Below are 7365 nucleotides of genomic sequence, written 5' to 3'. Positions count from 1 at the left end.
CATTTGGATATAATGTGATTATTATTTTTTATGTTAAATATACAATTTCTATCAGCATTTACTTGTCATTCATTCTATTTGGGTTTTTTCCCCCTTTTGTAGAAGAATGTGTCTCCAGCTGATAAATTCATCAGGCTTCTATCTTAATAGGATTATTGTCAGAGCCTCTCTTTTTAAAGGGAGACATTTTACTGTGTACTTCCATTCTCAGAGATTCTTGACTTGCTAATCAATGAAGCAACAAATCATAAACACACTGGTGTGCTATAGGAAGTCTTAAGTTCCAGGAAATGTAGTTAGTTCATTAACTCTGCTGAGATTTAAGTTAAAAACAAAGATGAAATCATGTTCATATAAGACGAAATTCTTACAGGAAAAATAATAAACTTCACTCTTCCCACCCCCCTCCCCCCAAAAGTATAATATAAATATCCTCTAAAAAGAAAAGTATAATTTAAAATTAAGTTAAAACTTCTTGAAATGGTGGTGGAACAAACAAGAGAATTATATACCATTAAAAATCTAGAACACAATTTTTCAAAAATGAAGTCATCAAAGTCACATTATATTCAGCTTTTTAAAAATCAGTTTAGATATCAGCAAAATAATTTTCCCAGTTCCTTCACGTTCCTGCTGGACATTTATACTGGATGTTCCACCAATGCCTTGTCTGTTGTTGTTGTTAGGTGCCATCAAGTTGGTTCCGACTCTTAATGATCCCATGTATAACAGAACAAAACATTGCTTCATCTGTGCCATCCTCACAATAGTGGGTATATTTGAGCCCATTGTTGCAGCCATCATGTCAGTCCATCTCACTTAAGGTCTTCCTCGTTTTCACTGAGGCTCCACTTTACCAAGCATGATGTCCTTCTCCAGGGATTCAAGCTAGACTCAGTAGGCGATGTGAAACTAAGGATATCATTGCTGATGTCAGATGGATCTCGGCTGAAAGCAGAGAATACCAGAAAGATGTTTACATGTTTTGTTGCTACTCAAAAGCATTTGACTGTGTGGATCATAATAAATTGTGGATAACATTGTGAAGAACGGGGCTTCCAGAACATTTAATTGTGCTCATACAGGAATTGCTTCAATGTCTAAAAGTAAAAAACCAAACCCATTGTCATCTAGTCAATTCCAGCTGAGACGGTTTTTGAGTCTGTAAATATTTACAGAAGCAGAATGCCACATCTTTTTTCCTCAGAGCAGCTGGTGGATTTGAACCACTCACTTTTCAGTTAGTAGCCCAGCACTTAACCACTGCACTACCAGGACTCCTCTCCCTCAATGTCTACGTAACAGCAGTTAAACACCTCATCTTCTTTCCTCAGACATTTTCTTCTCTGAACGTCCCATTCCCTGGTATTTCCATTGTTTTTGTGTCTGGAATTTCAAGCCTAAAAGTTATCTTTGGCCCCATTTCTGTTCTTCATAAAAGGATTTACCCAGTCCTGACTATATTTTCATTGTGTGGTATCTACAACTCCCACGTGCCTGTCAGTTTGCTGTAATGTGGGGACTTGTGTGTTGCTGTAATGCTGGAAGCTATGCCTCCGGTATTCAAATACTAGCAGGTCACCCGTGGTGAGCTGGTTTCAGCTGAACTTCTAGACTAAGACAGACTATGAAAAAGAACCTGGCGGTCTATTTCTCAAAAGAATTAGCCAGTGAAAACCTTATGAATAGTAGTGGAACACTGTTGCATTTTTAATACAACAATGTTTACAACATAATTGGTTATGATCCACTCAGTTGAAAGCTTTTGAGTAGCCAACAAAACGGGGGTAAACATCTTTCTGGTATTCTCTGCTTTCAGCCAAGATCCATCTGACATCAGCAATGATATTCTTAGTTCCACATCCTCTTCTGAGTCTAGCTTGAATCCCTGGAGAAGGACATCATGCTTGGTAAAGTTTTTGGATTTATTGACTATGTTAAGGCATTCGACTGTGTAAATCATAACAAATTATGTATAACATTGCAGAGAATGGGAATCCCAGAATACTTAATTGTGCTCATAAGAAATCTGTACGTGGATCAAGAGGCAGTCGTTCAAACAGAACAAGGGGATACTGCGTGATTTAAAATCAGGAAAGGTGTGCGTCAGGGCTGTATCCTTTCACCATACCTATTCAATATGTATGCTGAGCAAGTAATCTGAGAAGCTGGACTATTTGAAGAAGAATGAGTTACCAGGATTGGAGGAAGACTCATTATCAACCTGCGTTATGCAGATGAAACAACCTTGCTTGCTGAAAGTGAAGAGGACTTGAAGCACTTACTGATGAAGATCAAAGACCACAGCCTTCAGGACGGATTACACCTCAACACAAAGAAAACAAAAATCCTCACAACTGAACCCATAAGTAGCATCATGATAAACAGAGAAAAGATCGAGGTTGTCAAGGATTTCATTTTACTTGGATCCACAATCAAAACCCAAGGAAGAAGCAGTCAAGAAATCAAAAGACACATTGCATTGGGCGAATCTGCTGCAAAAGTCCTCTTTAAAGTGTTGAAAAGCAAAGATGTCACTTGAGGACTAAGGTGCACCTGACCCAAGCCATGGTGTTTTCAGTTGCCTCAAATGCATGCGAAAGCTGGACAATTAATAAGGAAGACTGAAACTGACGCCTTTGAATTGTGGTGCTGGCAGAGTATATTGAATACATCATGGACTGCCAAAAGAAAGAACAAATCTGTCTTGGAAGAAGTACAACCAGAATGTTCCTTAGAAACAAGGACAGTGAGACTACATTTCACATACTTTGGACATGTTATCAGGAGGGATCAGTCCCTGGAGAAAGACATCATGCTTGGTAAAGTAGAGGGTTAGTGAAAAAGAGGAAGATGCTTAAGGAGATGGATTGACACAGTGGCTGCAACAATGGGCTCAAGCATAGCAACAATTTTGAGGTTGGCACAGGACCAGGCTCTTTCGTACTGTTGATCATGGGGTTGCTATAAGTCGGAACCGACTTGATGGCACCTAACAACAACAACAGTATCTACAAGCTAGCCTTTTCTTTTCTGTGCTCCTGCCTCCACTCTAATTCAGATTGTAAAACACTTAGAGCCAAGAAGCCTAGGTTCAGAGATAAGGAATACAGCAATAAAGAAGACATTGACCTTGCCTTAATAATAACTGGTATTTGTTGAGAGTTTAAACTATTTAATTTAATCCTCACTACAACTGTATGATGTAGATACTATTATTATCCTAGTTTTAGAGATGGTGAGACTAAGGTATGGAAAAATTAAGTAAGTGGCCTAGGTAGCACATATGTGTGTAGTAAAAGATGGGGCCTATACTGAAGCGAAGTCAATTTGAGTATAAAGCATAAGGCCTTAACAGTTCAAGTATTGTCTTCCAAGGCCAGATATCGAGGTTATAGATAGCTTGATGGCATCACCATGCCTCTACTCCAGGGCAAAGCCTACTCTAATCAATTGAGTTCAATGTTTAAAAATATGGTGGTTATAAACATTTGTTTCATGGATCAATACCTGGTCTATTCTAGATATTCTCCACTGACAGCTCTAAAGGAGAATATGCCTAGCTAATTGGCTATACTTCTAGTATAATGAGAGAGTTTATTCTAAATCCCAGTGGGTTCAGCTTTTGCCATGTTGGCCCAACTTATTTGTAGGTTCCCTGCCCTCAGTCCCTAAGGCCCTCCCTATCTGTAGGAAGCAGTGTAAATGCAAAAACTTAAAAACAGCTGGAGTTTAAAAAGAAAAGGCCCTGCTGGCATTGGAAGAACATAAAAGAGCAGCTGCTGCTGAGAGAGCCTGTAACACCAACAGCAAGATATTCTTGCCTGTGCCTGAAGATACAGGAAGAGAAGGATCAGTAAGGGAAAGGGAAAATTAGAGGCTGCCAATGCTGCTTCCATGATTGAAGGCTTTTTTTTTTTTACTTTGCCCTTCAGAATGTACCTTCTCAGTGTGGAGTTCATCAGATCTTCTAAGGCCTGGGGTAAAATCATTTTCATCGAGTCGATTCCAACTCATGGCAACCCCATATGTGTCAGAGTAGGACTGTGATCCATAGGGTTTTCAAGGGCTCATTTTCCAAAGTAGATCACCAGGCCTTTGCTTCCAGACACTTCTGGGTGGATCTGGATTTCCAACTTTTCATTTGACAGCCAAGCACATTAACACTTTGCACTACCCAGGGACTCCAGGCTCAGGGTAAAGAAACACTATTCTGCCTCAGTCTTATTGCCATTTTAGCACAGATTGGAAAGAAGGTCCCAGAAATAGGGCAAGTATCGCCTGGAGGGCAAGCAAAATTTGCTCGAAAAGGGAGCCCAAGAATATTTGTTGAGCCTTCCATTTATCAGCTCTGCAATCAGTGTCTACAGAACAGCTTTGCAGCCAGTACCAGCTTAGGCGCCAAACTCCTGGGTGAAATTGGTAGGATCTGAGCTTTTCCTCATATCAAAATCCATGCTGGCTGGCACAGGAACAAAGATCCCTTTTAAAGTTGAATGTGTCAGCCAAATTAATCCCATTAAACTTTAAGTGACCTTCCACTGAGTAAGTAAGCTCATTAAGAAGGATGTTGCTGTATTACTATTCCTACTGTACCATGAAAATCTTCTTAGGAAAACAGAATTTTAAAAAATGTCAGCATGTCAGAGGTAGAAGTAACCTTAAAGACCACAGTCTGTCTTAGAAAGCATCCCATTCAACCATCTTATTTTACAAATCCCTGGCAAAAAGAAAAAGAAAATTCATCACGGTGTGTGAATTACATACACTTTTCTCCTTTGTTGAAATGTAACATTCATGTAATATACAATATCTATTATCATTTGATTTATAAAATATAATAAGTTGGCCCCATTAGATACAGAGAGTTCATAAAGAAAATTTCTATAAAAGAAGTAGGGGAAGTTACATTGCGTAAAATTAAGTTAAAAAGAAACAAAAAGATCAAAAGAAAAAACTTAAAAAAGAATGGAGAGGTAAATGCTAGACTCTCCTCCCGTTCAGATGTTCTTTCTTTTTGATTTATTATTTTTTTTTCCAGTCTGCTACTGTCCAGAGGACAATTGTGAGATGACATTAAGTACATCATACATGAAGAAAGAAAAATGTCATTAAAAACACAGAAAAAAGACAAAAGACCAGTATTTCAAATACTAGCAGAGTCACCCAAGGTGGACAGGTATCAGTGGAGTTTCCAGACTAAGAAAGACTAGGAAAAAGGACCTGGTGATCTACTTCTGAAAAAACAGGCCAGTTAAAACCTTACAGATAGAGGCGGGGCCAAGATGGTGGAATACACAGACGCTTCCGTCAAGCCCTCTTTACAACAAAGACCCAAAAAAAACAAGTGAAACGAATATATTTGTGACAGGCTGGGAGCTCTGAGCATCAAAGGCAACCTTAGAAAATGAACTGAGGGACAGGGGGAGGAAGAGACTGTTCAGAAGTGCACAGGAGTTAACTGACCTGAATCGCAGGGAGCCTTCAGGCACCATTCCCGGAGCAGCGGCGGCGGCTGCTGCGGGCTGGTCCTAGCGTTTGGCAGCAGTTTCCTCAAGGAGAAGCAGCTAGCCACACAGCCCACTCACACCTCTGGAACCTGAGGAGAACAGCACACTCCCGGCAAAAGCTAAGTACTTGCGTATATTTTACCTTAACCTCCCCCCCACCCCGCCACCTCCAAGCCGGCTTCAGTGGCTGAATCCCTGGGCCTGAGATAGACCCTGGTGAGCACCTGGAGCTGTCCTCCCGGCCTTGGGGAAGGAAAAAATTCGCAAATGGGGGGAAAAGATAATGTGGTAGCTCCATTAACAAGGGGAGCTCAGGACAGAAGCGGCTCCTGTCCAGGCATAAACTGTCCTTGGACCTTGAGCACCTTTCCCTTCTGCATGGACCTGTGTGGGACTATTTTGGGAGAATAGGCCCTTGTTGGCAAACTCCAACCATTTCAGCTGTGCGGTGGAGAACTGGATGTTTGACGTTTGACATTGCTTTGCCTATTAAACAAGGCCCTCACCTACCCACAGCAGGGACCTAAGGACTGGTAGCTCCACTCAGGTCACCCAGCCACCCGCGACAGGGGTCCAAAGATAACTGGTACCTCCCAGTCCTTACAACAAAATCTTTGGGTACCCATGATCCCTCTGCAGAACCCACCCACCAGCACACTCTAGGGAATGGAGACGCGTTTTCCTCAGAAACACTTGGGGGTCGGCTCTGAGCCCCCTGCCTTATTCAGAGTTTGACCCCCTGCTGCAATCAGATACTGGTATATACGCCAATCACCCCTGCCCCTCTAAGACTGTAGGACAGAGGCTGTACCACACACTTGATATCAGCTACCTGGAAACCTGAGTTGAATTCATACAAGAAAACTGAATGGACTCCTAGACTGATATACCTGATAACAGCTCTAGCCAGCTGGGGACAGGACACCAGAGCTCCAAAGGCAAAAATAATCAAGCTAGCTCACTCAAACAACCCATAGGGGTATACCAAAACAAAACAAAGCAAGCAGCTAAGACACAGTAAGCAAGCATAAATTAATATAATAACGTATAGATGGCTCGGAGACAACAGCCAATATCAAGTCACAAAGAAACAGGCCATGATCACCTCAACAGGCTCTCAAAACAAAGAATCCAGGGATCTTTTAGGTGAAAGTGCATTCCTGGAATTACCAGATGCAGAACACAAAAGTTTAATATACAGAACCCTTCAAGACATCAGGAAGGAAATGAGGCAATACGCAGAACAAGCCAAGGAACACACAGATAAAGCAATTGAAGAAATTAGAAAGACTATTCAGGAACATAATGAAAAGTTTAATAAGCTGGAAAAATCCATAGACAGACAGCAATCAAAAATTCAGAAGATTAACAATAAAATTACAGACTTAGATAACTCAACAGAAAGTCAGAGGAACAGAATTGAGCAAGTAGAAGCTAGAATTTCTGAACTCAAAGATAAATCACTTGGCACTAATATATTTGAAGAAAAATCAGATAAAAGGATTTTAAAAAAATGAAGAAACCTTAAGAATCATGTGGGACTCTATCAAGAGAAATAACCTACGAGTGATTGGAGTACCAGAACAGGGAGGGATAACAGAAAGTACAGAGAAAATTGTTGAGGATTTTTTGGTAGAAAACTTCCCTGATACTGTGAAAGATGAGAAGATATCTATCCAAAATGCTCATCGAACTTCACAAAAGGTAGATCTTAAAAGAAAGTCACCAAGACATATTATAATCAAGCTTGCCAAAACCAAAGATAAAGAGACAATTATAAGAGCAGCAAGGGATAAACGAAAAGTCGCCTACAAAGGAGAGCCAATAAGAATAAGCTCGGACTACTCGGCACAAA

The sequence above is a fragment of the Loxodonta africana genome, chromosome 6 (genome assembly GCF_030014295.1).
Source record: "Loxodonta africana isolate mLoxAfr1 chromosome 6, mLoxAfr1.hap2, whole genome shotgun sequence".
NCBI lineage: Eukaryota > Metazoa > Chordata > Mammalia > Proboscidea > Elephantidae > Loxodonta > Loxodonta africana.
This window is presented reverse-complemented; position numbering follows the sequence as displayed.